Source organism: Hibiscus syriacus, unplaced genomic scaffold (genome assembly GCF_006381635.1).
Source record: "Hibiscus syriacus cultivar Baekdansim isolate YM2019G1 unplaced genomic scaffold, ASM638163v2 tig00116959_pilon, whole genome shotgun sequence".
Taxonomy (NCBI): Eukaryota; Viridiplantae; Streptophyta; class Magnoliopsida; order Malvales; family Malvaceae; genus Hibiscus; species Hibiscus syriacus.
Window position 1 is genome coordinate 4,077,553 of NW_024063485.1, and position 15,896 is coordinate 4,093,448.

The 15,896-nt window shown below is 36.5% G+C and overlaps 1 pseudogene; it reads left to right on the forward strand.

The window, feature by feature from the left end:
- Nucleotides 1–4,125: 4,125 nt before the first annotated feature.
- LOC120189736 lies at nucleotides 4,126–14,989 on the forward strand (annotated as a pseudogene).
- The last annotated feature ends 907 nt before the right edge of the window (nucleotides 14,990–15,896 follow it).

The following is a 15,896-nucleotide window of genomic DNA, read 5'->3' on the forward strand; positions in this document are numbered from 1 at the left end:
TTGCCAAGAAACACTCCATAGCCAATCATCGATCGTTTATCTCCAGTATCACCTGCCTATTCAACATCTGAAAACACTCTTAAACATAACTTAGTATTCTCAGCCGAGAAGACTAAGCCATAATCCAACGTACCAACCAGGTAACGTAAGATGCGCTTAACAACAATCAAATGTTCTTCACGTGGTGCTTGCATGAACTGCGCCACCTTATTAACTGAGAAAACAATATCAGGTCTAGTATGACAAACATATAACAAAGAACCAACAATGCTTCGATATTCACGTGCATTAGATAACAATGTACTTCCCTTTCATGAACCTTTCAGAGCAGCTACCATAGGTGTACAAGTTCGAGTTGCTTGAAGCATGTCTGTTTTCCCTAATAACTCGAGAATATACTTTTTCTTACTGAGGGCCAACCCAGCATCTATTCGCTTAACCTCAATACCCAGGAAGAATGAAAGTGCTCCAAGATCTTTTAAAGAAAATTTCTTGTGCAGTATATGAACAACAACATCAATATCTACATCCGAACTTCCTGTAATTATTATATCATCAGCGTGTACTAAAATGTAAACACATGAATCATTCACAAATCGTACAAATAGAGAAGTACCATCCCTTGACACACAAAGCCTAACTCAAGTAGACTAATCTTGAGCTTTACATTCCAGTTTCGTAGAGCCTGGTGAAGACCATTCAAAGCTTTTTGCAGGCACACTAAAGGAGCCCCATTGGAACCAAGTTGTTCAAAACCTAGGGGTTGTTGCATATAAACATCTTCAGCCAAATCACCATTCAGAAAAACGTTATTGACATCTATTTGTCTCAGTGACCATCCCTTAACAACTGCAACTGCTAGAACAACATAAACAATTGCAAATTTAACGACTGAACTAAACATAGAAACAAAATCATGGCCAGGAACTTGCGAAAAATCCTTAGCTACTAGGCGAGCATTGTATTGATGGACAAAACCATCTGGATTCCTTTTAAGTTTGAATAACCATTTGCAGCCCACATCACTTTTATCATGGGGCAACTCAACCAGACTCCAATTTTGATTATGAATTAAGGCAGAATACTTAGCAAACTGTAGCTGTCCACGTAGGTGACATCAAGGCATCATTAATATTAGAAGGAAAACTATCATCAAGAGAACTAGTGTATACTTTGGGCTTGTAAAAACCACATTTGCTGCGAGTCAGCATAGGGTGATGGTTGACTGTTGAACCTTGAATAGAATCATGAGGTACAACATCCTCCTAGTATGAGTTTCATTTGGACCCATAAACTCATTGAAGCCCTCAAGAGCATTCGAAGAAGTAGCAGAATCAGCTGCAGAACTCTCATGTTCATGCACAAAAACATGCTGACTTCCTGATACCCCAACAGCTTCATTATGTAACCGCTGTATATCCACCACAACATCAAGAGGTTGAATGATCTGACCAGAATAACTACAGTGATTGTTACTAGATTCAGATGTAAAGGGGAACTGTCACTTATCAAACTTCACATGTCTGGATACATACACTCGTCCGTTTAACCCAAGACACAAAAAACCTTTATGTTAGGGACTAATGCCAAGAAATGTACATGGATGTGAACGAAATTCAAGTTTATGGCGATTATACGGTCTGAGATGTCGGAAACACCTACAACCAAAGACCTTCAACAAATTATAGTCAGGCTTCTTGTGAAATAACGATTCAAATGGAGATAGCCCTCGCAACACTTTTGTTGGCAATTTGTTGATGAGATGGACTGCCATTGTTGCAGCATAGGCCCAAAATTTAATAGGCATAGAAGCCTGAGAAAGTTACACTAAAACTAGCTCAATAACGTACCTATGCTTTCTTTCGACAACTTCGTTTTGCTCAGAAGTATGTGGGCAAGTTACACGATGCACAATCCCAACTCCTCCCCAATCACTCTGCATAGCTAGTATCTTGGAGTTGAATTGCGTAGACACGAGTTGCTGAAATAATTGGAAAGCATGAACTACTTGGGATTTGTCATGCAACAAATATAACCATGTATGACGTGTACATGCATTGACAAAGCTAACATAATACTTATACCCGTTTGAAGCAACAAGTGAAGGACCCCACAAGTCAGTATAAATCAACTGGAATGGAGCAGTGTAAATCGAGTCTGATGCATTAAAGGGAGCTTATAACTTTTGCCCATATGACAAGCAATACATTGTTCTTTCTCATTCTTATCAATAATTACATTCAATGATTTGCAAACTTGATCTAGGGTCCCATGTGCAGGGTGCCCTAGTCGTCTATTCCAAAGTTCATACACCTTTGTCGAAGTAAGTGCAGAGTAAGCTTCTGCCTGACAACTACTCCTAGCACCAGCATCCAACTGAAAGAAATAAAGGCCACCTCATTCTTCACCATGTAACAAAATTTCACCAGACCTCTCATCTCGAACACAATAACTTAAAGATCGAAACTCAAAATAAACACCATTGTCCCTAGCAAGGTTTGACTCCAAGAGTAAGTTTTTTGTTATCTTAGGCACATGCAACAAGTTATTTAACAATAATGGTCGAGAATTAGAATTTAAGATAGAGCTACCAGTAGCATGAATATATAGGGGCACACCATTGCCAACAAGTAATTTACCTGGACTGTTAAAGTCGTCCTTATGACAATGGCTGAAGCATAAGGTTTTATATGATGTGATGCACCAGAATCAACCACCCATGAACCACTAGGAGTTGTAATAGCATGAGCTTCAACATGAATATGCTACCCTATCTATAGCTTGAAGACTAGAGTAATGAATACTACCAGAGCTATCTCGGGATGCAGCACGACCAAAACCTTTACCAGAAAATTTCTTATCAAAACGGTGCCAATAATTAACCACTAAGTGGCCATTCTTGCCACACAACTGGCACTGAACCCTTGGCCTCCCACGACCTCGTCCTCGAGTAGCATATCCAGAATCATTTTGATAGTTAGATCGATTATACAAACCTGTATTACTTAACTTGGAACCAGTACTCATATTAGCTAAGTGAACACTCATTGAAAACTAATCATCTCGAGCATCAAAGCCATTAATTTGAGTTTCAGCATCAATCAACAAGGAGCACACCTTATCAAGTGACAACGAGTCTTTTATTGTGGTAATAAAGGCAACATAAGGCTGATAGTCCCTGGAGAGACCTTTCAAGATGCTGGTAACTTGCTTAGCTATGGAGATCGCACTATCACAGGACACCAACGCATCACACACCTCCTTGATCTGAGTAAGATAAGTCCTCATCCTATCATCTCATTTCTTAAGGGATTGAAGCTTATAGTGAAGGCTGATGACCACCATTGTAGAACGATTCGCAAAAAACTGCAACACCTTGATCCAAACAGCCACCGCTGTCTCTGCCCTAACAAATTGAGAAAGTAGGTGAGAGCTGATTGATGATAGCAACCACGACGCCATTGCACTTTCTTGTGCTACAAAGTCATCATATAGCTCATTTGGCACATATTCTCCATTTGCATCAACTACAAACACATGCGGAGGCTGCAACGAACCAGTCAACAACCTCTCAAGCTGATGGCTACACACAGTCAGCAGAACTTGCTGTATCCAGAGTAAAAAATTTAACTCATCAAGAATTACATTCACCTTCTTGTGAGTGAAAGTCTTAGCAGCCAAGGAGTTCATCACCTCCAGCAGTTGAAGCAGCGAAGCGAAGCACCTTAGGAAAAAAAGACGAATGATACCATGATGGAATACTGTCTAGGTTAAACACTTAAAGAAATTCACAGCAAAAATGATCATCAATTTCATGCGTTTCAATGAGGGCTTAATACCATTTTTATACAACTTTTATCTAACAAACTCATAACAGCTTTATAACAACCTTATAAGAGAAGGCTAACGTTCACACACATACTCATGTAACACTCAACAACCTCACGCAATTCATAACAACTCAGCTGCCACTCTAACTTCATTCATACATAATCCTTATCTGCTAACAAAAAGGAGAAACAAAAAGAGCAAAAATTTGCATAATCAAATTCCCATTTTCATTTGATCATTTGGGTTTTCTATTTACCCCTTATTTTACTTAGTGGGGTTTGAGGCTTTGATTCTATGGCTGCAGTAGAAAATGGAAACAAAAATTTGGTTGTTGAAACATCAAAATTAGAATCAAAGGATTTCAATGTTAAAAAACTTGTGATATGTTCACAAAGTTGAATCCTTTGGCCAAAGAAAATTTCCCATCATCTTATCATCACAATCCCACCAAAACTGGTGATTTTTATCAGGTCCATGTTAATAAGTAAGGGAATGAGAATTACTCCAATAGAAGGGTATTCTTTTTCACCTATTATTTACATTTTTCAACTGCATTTTACACTTTTTTTTCTTTCTGGTTTTGACTATTGAGTGTTTGATAGTTTTTAGCTGTATAGTATTTGTTTCTTTGGGTTGTTTTATTTGTGGGAAAATGGTCTATTTTTACAAGATATGATTTTTATTCCATATCTAAATTGGTGTTTTAGAATTTGCTTTGTTTTCTAGTACTAATGTATATAAACTGACCATTTGGTTCTTGAGTCTTGGATGATTCAATTATGCATTTTAGCTAGTTTTTTATTGTTTCTCCTTTGGATTGGTTCCTGACATTTATGATTCTAAGGTTTTCAATTGGTCTAATGATAGTTTAATTATTGAATCGATTGAGTTGTTGGACTTCAATTTTATTTTAGTTAGCTTTTCTTGATCTGCTTGTTGTATATGAGATAAGGTTATGCTAAACATCGGCACATAAAGATATTGCATATCTTTGTTTTTCTTTTCCTTTGTTAAATTTGGTAAATGGCTGTTTTTTCAGGGAAGAAACAACTTCCGGGGAAAAAGGAAGCTTAATGGTAAATCTTTTCAAGCTGAGAGAGACGATAACATTAGGAGAACGTTATATGTTTCTGATATTGATCAGAGTGTAAGTGTAAACAATGACATCTTTTTGTGATATTTTTATTGTTTCATTGTGATTTTGTGAATCACTTGCGGAAATATTTTCTTTGTTCTAGACCATTGAAGAACAACTTGCTGGCTTATTTAGTAATTGTGGACAAGTAAGTTCAAATTGCTGGCTTTAAAAAGCTTTTGTCATAGTTTCGTTCGTCCCTGGTTAACACTGCATTTTGATGTAGAGTAATTGATATTAATGTTCGAGCTATATCATTGCATCTTTAGAGCTTTGTGAGAGTCTGCATAATATATGTATAAGGACTCCAAATTCATATTTTTAAGGGTAAAGTATAGTAATGGTCACTGAACTTTTCTAAAGCTTTCATTTAGGTCCCCCAACTTTTAAAACTTATAATACAATCCCCCAACATTTAGTTCATTTGTAATATGGTCCTTAACGTTACACTACCATTAGTACATTTACAATATGGTCACTAAACTTTTTAGGGGCTTACATTTAGGTCCCCCAACTTTTAAAACTTTCAACATAGTCCTCAATTTCATTCTAAACCCCAAATTCCTTTTCAAACTCGAATTTTCTTTTTTGCTTCTCTCTTCTCTTTTTAAGCATAACTTTTTAGTCGGGGATGCATGAGAAATTCTAATCTAACTTTTGAATTATGTGGAGGTGTTGACTTGAATAAGGGTCAATTGAAAGAAGACCCAACCAAGGGACTATCGGGACCATCAATGATTCAAGGTGTAATCTTAGATACAGGTCATCTCAGGTGAATCATAGACGTTCGATGAAATGATTATGAGAAAAAAATGTGGTTAAAATATAGAGTTGACAAATACTACTAAGATAAACTAAGTATCATTGTTGAAAGTCACCAACAAAGCTAGAATTATTTTGTGTAAATGACATATAACAATTTCTTCTTTTAATCCTTGTGGTTAAAGATTTTCCAACAGATGATCAAATATAATGAAATCCCAAACAACTCATTCACCTCTCAGTTTCTTTTGCTCATATTCACTCTCGTTTAGTTTTTTTCTTCAATTTTCCACTATGTAAATTGTAAACCCAAGCAGTGCTCTGTCTTTTAGCTTTTTATTTACAAAGAAAAAATGGAGGAAAAGTTGTTAGAACGCAACACCGATTGTATTTATTTCTTAGCCTCTCCCATCACTTACAAGAAGGGGCTATCAAGACCATCAACGATTCAATGTGTAATGTTAGATACATGTCATCTCAGGTGAAGCATAGATGTTGATGAAATGATTGTGAGAAAAAATGAGGTTAAAATACAGAGTTGACAAATACTATTAAGATGAACTAAGTATCATTGTTGAAAGTCACCAACAAAACTGAATTATTTTGTATACATGACATATAATAATTTCTTTGTTTAATACTGTGGTTAAAGATTTACCAACAGATGATCAAATATAATGAAATCTCAAGCAACTCATTCATCTCTCAGTCTCTTTCGCTCACATGCACTCTCGTTTGGTTTGTGTTCTTCAATTTTCCACTATGTAAATTGTAAACCCAAGCAGTGCTATATCTTTCAATTTTTTTACAAAGGAAAAATGGAGGATGAATTGTTGGAATGCAACACCGATTGCGTTTATTTCTTAGCCTCTCGCCTTACTTGCAAGAAGGTACTTATTTTCTCTTTTGGGCTATCCGAAAGTAAGCTTTTCCTCTTTCACACTTTCCCATTTTCAGCTCGTACTGTATGTTTTTTGTTGAAATTTTTATGTTTCTCGAACTACGTGTCAATGATCTGGATATTCAGTGTTAGTTTTGAACGAAAACCATCTAATTTTCTTTCTTTCTTCTTAATGAAAACTTTTAGTATTCCTTATTAATGATATTCAGTCCATTTGAATAGAAGTGAAATAGGGTCTTAGGCTATTTTTTTATCTTCTTGTTTGGTTTTTTCTTTAGATCAGGGAATTGGTTATGAATATCGACATAGTGAAATCAACAGGCTCAATCCGAGATACTGCTAGTACTAGTTTACTGGGAACTGTATTGATCTGACCTGTGGTTTTCGATGTCCTGTGAGCTCGTATTATTTTTAATAAGTTCATGTTGATTATGGGACTGATATATCGTGAACGAATTGGATTTTTTACATGTTTTGGAAATTTTACAGTTGAATTATATTGAATTATATCTTTAGAAGGCAATTTTGCATGCACACAACTTGAAAGACATCATGACAGGGTAGTATATTTAGAGCAGCTACTTGACCCTGTCATGATTCCTTTCGAGTTGCGAAAGAGACTGAGAGGTGAATGTGGTGTTTGTGATTTCATTATATTTGATCATCTGTTGGAAAATCTTTAACCAAAAGGATTAAACAAAGAAATTATTATATGCCATTTATACAAAATAATTTAAGTTTTGTTGGTGACTTTCAACAACGATACTTTATTTATCTTAGTAGTATTTGTCAACTTTGCATTTCTAACAAAACTTAGTTACGCTGAAAATTTGAAGAAAGAAGCGAAAAAGGGAATTCGAGATTGAAAAATGAATTTGGGGTTTAGAATGAAATTTCAGACTGTGTTGCAAGTTTTAAAAGTTGGGGGACCTAAATGCAAGCGTTTGAAAAGTTTTGTGACCATATTGCAAATGTACTAATGGAAGTGTAACGTCGGGGACCATAATGCAAACGGACTAAATATTGGGGGACTGTATTACAAGTTTTAAAAGTTAGGGGACCTAAATAAAATCTTTAGAAAAGTTCAATGATCATTACTATACTTTACCCTTTTTTTAATTTCCTTCTTCGTTTTGAGTGTTTAGAATCTCGTTTCTCTTAGAGATAAAATCGGATGTTGGGGCTTTGGTTAATACTACTGGATAGGATTGATTCTTAATTTGATAACTTATGTGACAGATTACTGTATCTATGATATTTCTGAAGTTGTTTGGGAATTATTGTTGAAGGTTATTGATTGCCGAGTTTGTGGTGATCTGAATTCAATTTTCCGTTTTGCATTTGTGGAATTTGCAGATGAAAGTAAGCAGCTGATAAGGAATGAACTTAAATCTTTTCTTTCATTGATGTGTGCATTTAATTAACATGTTACATTCTTTATGAACTTTATTTTAACAGAAGGTGCGAGAGTTGCTTTGAACTTTGATGGTACGATGCTCGGGTTTTATCCAGTTAAGGTCTTGCCTTAAAAACTACCATCCTGCCGGTGAACCCTATAAGGAAAGTATGCGAGGATTCTATTTAAACCAAAATAGAGCATGTTTAGCCGAAAATCATGGCCAATATTCTGTCAATTTTTCTATATTTGGAGAATGGTTTTAAGGTTGATTTCCAGGATTGTATTTTGTAATAATAGCTTAGTTTTAGCCTTACGGTTTACTTGTTTCCTTTTTTTTAGCTGTACAACTTTCTGTATATAATTTCAATCATCTATCAATGAAAAGTGTGGCAAAATTATTCATTGAAAATTACTGCAATACTCATTTCCTTACATTGTATCAGGAGAGCCAATCTTTACGAGTCCCCGATCCAAGCCACTCCCATGTCTTCCTCATCCGATCAAAATCCAACCTTTACTCTCAATACCCAACCTTCTTCCGCAACTGATAAACCACTTATTGCTCTCAACATTACTGCCAAACTCAATGAAAAGTTAACTCCTTCCACCTTTCCTCAATGGCGTGCTCAATTCGAGGCCCTCCATATTGGTTACGATTTACTCGACTATGTTGAAGGCACTCTTCGGTGCTCCTCTTCCGCTGGTACCGCTGATGATGCACTGCACAAGACCCATTGGGTCCGATAGGATAAACTAATCCTGAGTGCTATTTTAGCTTCCACATCTTCTTCAATCACCCCCTTATTGCTACGACAAAGACCTCCCATGAAGCTTGGAAAAAGCTTAAAAATTTATATGCTAGTCGATCTCGAACTCGTGCTATGCAGTTAAAAGAAGAACTCACACTAATTCAGTGTGGAAATTGGTCAATCACCGAATATCTCCACTCTGTGAAGGCCTTGGCTGATGAAATAGCCATCATTGATCATTCCATTTTGGATGATGACCTAACTCTTTATGTGTTTAATGGTTTAGGTCCAGATTTTTGAGAAATAGTAGCACCTATTCGAGCCCGAGAATCTTCACTGGCCTTTGAGGAGTTACACGACCTTCTGGTTGGATATGAAGCCTATCTACGGCGCATGCAACTGGTTTCTTCTGCAAACTTCACGAAGATGAAGCAGTCCACGCAAGGGGGAAATCAATCCTGGTCCTTCAAGAAAAATGATGTTGCACGTGGAACTCAAGGATTCAGCCTAGGACACAATAATCACGGAGCTCAACGTGATGGGCGTCGCTCCAACAACAATTCTGGAAAGCCCAACAATTCTAATCGGCGTTATCAACCCAAATGCCAACTTTGTGATCAGCTGGGACACATTGCAAAGTATTATCCGAAATTTAACTCCCATAATGTTTCTATCAATTGCGCCACCTCTTCCAATGAAAAGGACAAAAATTCGCTACTTGATTCGGCCGCTTCTCATAATATCACGGGTGTTCTTTCCAATTTATCTATTCATTCTGAATATGATGGAACTGGCGAAGTAACTCTCGGTGATGGTTCAGGTTTGTCAATGTCACACATTGGCTCTTTGTCTTTGCACTCCCCTCACCGTACTTTTACATTACGTGGTACCCTTTGTGTTCCAAACCTTTGCAAAAATTTAATTTCTGTTTATCATCTCACCAAACAAAACAATGACATTGTCGAATTTCACCATTTCTATTTTCTTGTGAAGGACAAGATAACAGGGGCGATTCTACTAGAAGGAGCATATGACAATGGCATCTACACCTTTTCGGACTCAATGGTGACATCCAAAAAGGTTGCTAATGTGCATGAACGGACTTCTATTGATGGTTGGCATAAGCGTCTTGGGCATCATTCTCTTAAAATTGTTCATCGTCTTGTCAAGAATTTTTCTCTTCTTATTTCATCCAATAAAAATTTGTCTTCACTATATCATTCATGTTCTATTAATAAATATCATCAACAACCCTTTCGTGTTAATAGTCTTCAAAGTCATGAGCCCCTTGAACTTATTTACACGGATATGTGGGGTCCTGTTAGTTATACCGACATTGATGGATCACGATATTACCTTATTTTTATCGATCATTATACAAAATATATATGGTTTTATCTAATGATCACTAAATCCATTGTTTCTCATATTTTTCCACATTTCAAAAAGTTTGTTGAAACTCGTTTTCAAAAATCAATCAAAACACTATATTCAACAATGGTGGTGAGTTTATTTCTTTAAAATCATATCTCTCACTTCATGGAATAACTCACTACACCACTGCTCCACACACCCCATAACAAAATGGTGTCTCTGAACGTCGTCACCGTCACCTCGTTGAAATGGGCCTTATGCTTATTATGATGCAAATCTTGATTTTTCTTATTGGCCTCATGCCTTTCAAACAACCTCTTACCTCATAAATAGACAGCCCATGCCCATTCTTCACAAAAAATCACCATTGAAGCTCTTTTTGATCAAAAACCAAATATTTTAAAATTAAAAAAATTTGGTTGCCTTTGTTATCCCCTCACCCAAACCTATAAATCAAATAAAATGCAGTCCAAATCAAAAGCATGTATCTTTCTTGGTTATTCACCAACTCAAAACGCGTACAAGTGCTTTGAACTACAAACCAAAAAACTCTTCTTTCACGACACGTGTTATTTGATGAGACCAAACACCAATCCAACCCCTTTCAACCTGTCCCTTCCGTCTCACCCGAAAACACCCCTGACCCTCAGATCTTCATTCCTCTTCTTTTTGGTGTTCAGCAACCTACAGTTCCTTCCTGCGCATTAGCACCATTGCATCTTCCGAAAGGTCCTCCTGCCATTGTCACGTCCTCCCCAAGTAATTTCGGACCCCCTATTTCTTTTCTTCATGATTCTTTTCATACTCTAGATCACACCCTCTCTAATCCGAATCCTCCTTTAGCTGAAAATAGGACTGTTTCTTCATTAAATCTCCCACCATCTCCTCCTATTTTCTCTACGAATACCCATCTAGGTACTAATTATAATCCCTCAAATCTGAATCTCACAAACCCTTCCCCAACAAATAATCCCCTCTAAAGCACTCACAACATGACCACACGATCAATGAATCCAATTTTTAAACCCAAACAGATCCATACTGTGTCCAAATATCCTCTCCCCCCGACCATAGAACCAACGACTGTGAGCCAAGCCATCTCTCAACCTCATTGGCGTGAAGCAATGTCCATTGAACTCACGGCTCTAATGAAACATGGGACTTGGGACCTAATTTTACCACCTTCCAACTATCAACCTGTGGGCTGTAAGTGGGTCTTCAGAGTAAAAAGGAAAGCAGATGGGTCAGTGGACAGATTCAAAGAACATCTAGTTGCTAAGGGTTATCACCAACGTCCTGGTTTTGATTACAAAGAAACATTTAGTCCTGTGGTTAAACCAACAACTATTAGAGCTGTCTTATCTATTGCAGCCATGAATGGTTGGGATTTAAGGCAATTGGATGTCAACAATGCCTTTCTAAATGGTAAATTGACTGAAACTATTTTTATGGCACAACCCCGGGGATTCAAAGATTTGTCCAAACCTCACCATGTTTGCAGGTTGAACAAGTGATTTATGAGCTTAAACAAGTTCCACAGGCATGGTACACTGCCCTAAAAAATGCCATTCTTCAACTGGGTTTTCAAAATTCCAAGGCTGACTCTTCTCTCTTTATTTACAGCCAAGACTCCACTCTTTGTTATTTCCTAGTCTACGTTAATGATCTACTCATTACTGGAAATAATTCAATTCTTGTGGCCAATATTATTAAGCAGCTGGGTGATATGTTTTCTCTCAAGGATATGAGATCTCTTCTTTTTTTATTGGGGATTGAGGTCATTCCTACTCGGGCTGGGCTATTCCTCTCACAACATAAATATGTTCGTGAACTTTTAGCCAACACCAGTATTAGTGGTGTAAAAGATGTCTCAGCACCTCTCTCTACGACACATTCTCTTCAACTAGTTGATGGTACTGCTGTTGTGGACAACTCCGAGTTCCGTCGAATAATTAGAAGCCTTCAATACCTTTCCTTGACACGTCCAAATATCTCTTTTGCAGTCAACAAACTTTCTGAATTCATGCACAAGCCGACTACAAATAACTGGACAACAACAAAAAGGCTTCTCCGCTACCTCAAACAAACCATTTTCTATGGTATTCAGATTAAAAAAGATGGACCTTCCATCTTAAGGACATATTCCGATGCCGATTGGGCTGGAAATGTGGATGACCGAACATCAACCTCTGCCTATATTAGTTTTTTTTGGCTCTAATCCTATTTCTTGGAGCTCAAAGAAACAAAGGGCTGTTGCGCGCTCCTTAACTGAGGCTGAATATCGGGCATTAGCTAATGCGGCTTCCGAGATAATGTGGTTGTCTACTCTTTTCAAGGAACTAGTTTTTCCAACCAAAGAATCTCCCCAGCTCCTATGTGATAATCTTGGAGCCACCAATCTCAGCTTTAACCCAGTAAATCACTCGCGCATGAAACCTATTCAGATCGACCTTCATTTTGTGCGTGACTTAGTGCAAAAAGGAAGCCTCCAAGTTAAACATGTCCATGCTCAGGATCAATTGGCTGATATGTTAACAAAGCCATTGTCAAAACAGTGCACAAAATTGCTTTGTAACAAGATTGGTCTTGTCGATGGAAGCTCAATCTTGCGGGGGCGTATAAGGGAAGCATGCGAGGATTCAATTCAAACCAAAACAGAGCTTGTATAGCCGAAAATCAAGGCCAATATTCTGTCAATTTTTCTATATTTGGAGAATGGTTTTAAGGCTGATTTCCAGGATTGTATTTTGTAATAATAGCTTAGTTTTAGCCTTACGGTTTACTTGTTTCCTTTTTTTAGATGTACAACTTTCTGTATATAATTTCAATCATCTATCAATGAAAAGTGTGGCAAAATTATTCATTGAAAATTACTGCAATACTCATTTCCTTACAAACCCTACATTTCTCCCTAGGGTATGGATGAATAACTTTCTGGCTCTTAGTTGTTTCGGTTTTGCATAAGGCTTCATTTGACTCTGCCATTTTGTCGTGTTACGGAAAGCTCTTGTAGTTTCTCTTTGTATTTTACTTTCGAGCATCACTCTTGATAATCATATTCACTACAATTGCAGTCTGAAGATGAAAGGGAAATGTGTGCCAGAACAGTTTATTGTACAAATATTGACAAGTAACCCCTTAATTGCTCACATGAATATTCGATTTCTTGTCTTTTATCCTAAGTTACTCCAACAACTCTTCGTTTTTCTTGAGGCATTCGTGTCTGACTGATATCCGGACATGGGTGTGGCTATATGACCCTCGAAGATCCCTAAAATATATGGTAAAAGAACTTAGAAAATATGAACATACTTGTGTCCCAAAATCTCTCTCGGGTCCGAGTTTTTAGCTTTTTCACCGCTGTAATTGATGTAACTTAGTTGATCTAATCCTCACAAGCATTTTCTCTTTGATGGAAGGTTTCTCAAGCTGAAGTGAAGAATTTTTTTGAATCTGCGTGCGGTGAGGTTAGTATGATATCAATATCAGCCATGCCTTTTTTCTAGCTGATTTCCGAAAGAAGGTTAATGCGATTTTCTTTTAATTCTCAGGTCACTCGCTTGAGGATTTTAGGGGACAATGTGCATTCAACTCGTATTGCTTTTGTTGAATTTGCCATGGTAAGTTCGTGTTTCCTGGACCGATGTTGAAAATATTCGGTTCAAAATATATTTTCAGAATATATTTACGATTCTTTGAAAACTAGTTTCCGCCATGGGTTCTAATTAGTATATAATTTTTTTTCATGTTATTGAACATTATTTGTAACATGTCATCGATGTCTGTTTGCGAACTTTTACTGCAAATCAAGACGCATTAAGTTAGGTGATATGTTTGACTAAAACCATGTGGCTCGATTTTAGCGAGTGTATTGTGTGAGATTATTGTGAAAGCCGGCCCGTTTACTTGTAAGCGAGGTTGCAGCCCGACAAATGGTTTAAAACGAGGTCATATTCTTTGTAATTTAGCTTTCCATGTCTGATCTACACCCAACTTTTGACGTAACTGCAAGACACTCGATGATAGGTTTTCTTCGATTATCGTGATTCTAAAACCTCTTCGATTTTTCACAGATCAGCTAAATGCAGGAGGAGTTTCTAACCTTAGTTTTCTTTTCGTTCTATACTCCTCTTGTTATTTACAGAATCCTACAAGATAGATTGCATGATCAGACTTTTTTTTGTTTATCTCAGAGTTCTTTTCCGACACTACGGCTTTTTTTTCCCCGATATGGCATGTTACTTCATATACTTTTATGTTATATCGGTCATACATGCATGTGTGTGCACCGAATCAATCATCATCCGGAGTTGTTTTTGCATGCACATAAACTTGAATTAAATCGGCTGTTTTTGGACAGGCGGAAAGTGCCATTGTTGCATTGAGTTGTAGTGGACTGGTGTTAGGAACTCGGCCGATCAGGTGTGTTCTCGAATTTTCTTTCTAAATCTTATGCTTGTCGAGCATCTCATCGATTAAGTTTAATCATGTTTCGTTCTTAACATCCAGGGTAAGTCCTTCAAAGAAACCGGTGAGGCCACGAGTTACCCACCAACATCGGGTTAACCAATCGACCTAGCCTTTTATGACCTATGGATGGAATTGGTTGACTTCCCTATGGCGAGAGAAACTCTGTTGCGTCGAAGGAATGGTAAAAACTTTCCTCCGTTACGTTCTTTCCGTCTTTTCCGACGCAACCATTTTGTTCCGTTTTTCTTTTATCTTTGCTCGAAGATATCGGCACCATGTTTCGGATTCAGAAACCTTGAGAACTTTTTTTAACCTTGTTCCATCCCTTTGTTTTGACAATGTTATCTTGGTAGATTTCTTTGCTACCATTTAGTTTCCTTTCATATGAGTTTGAATATCGATATTTGCAATTTTTTCATATTTGCAATTTTTTCATAAAATAATTGTCCGATAATTAAATTCAAGTGTGGAGATTTGACTTCTAATGATAGAAAAGCTTGAAAAATAATTGAAAATATTATCAAATTATAATATGTAGTTTGAAATATGTATTATTATAGTATCTAAATTTTACTTTTATTCTATTTTGGTGTCTAAACTTTTTTTTCCAAAATCACACCTAATGTTTAGTTTAACTTTCAATTTGGTATCCTTTGTTAAAATCTTAACAGTGATGTTGATGTGTCATCATAAAATAATGTCATATTATCATTGAAAAAAATTTAAAAATGCCACTTAAATAGTTCTGTTATTTTTTTTACGATGAGTATTGAAAACTAAATTAAACGTTAGATATGATTTTGAGAAAAATAAACTTTAAGTACCAAAATAGAACAAAAGGACTAGTTTAGATACTAACTTGTAAATTACCCTATATTTTATGATAAAGTTTTATTAATTAGTTTTGTATTAAAATACGATATCAATCCTCAATCTGGCTAAGTTTGAGGTTCAACTTTTGTACTTCAATAGTTTAATGTAATCTTAAATTTAATAAAATAGAATTTATAATTTTGTGGCTTCTTCAAAAACTATAATTTTTAATATAAATATAGATTTCTAATTCTATCACAAATCCTCATTTCCCTCATCACATTCTTTAATAGTATAATTTCTCTTTAGTCCTTTCAAAAATTGTACATTATAGTTCAATCAATGGTAAAATTGCACTCTTAATCTTTTAGAAATCAATAATTCAATTTCAGTCTCACATAATAAGAAGCTATGTGCCTTGGAACCGATCGTGGCGATGGTAGGAGAAATAACTGTTGGTCT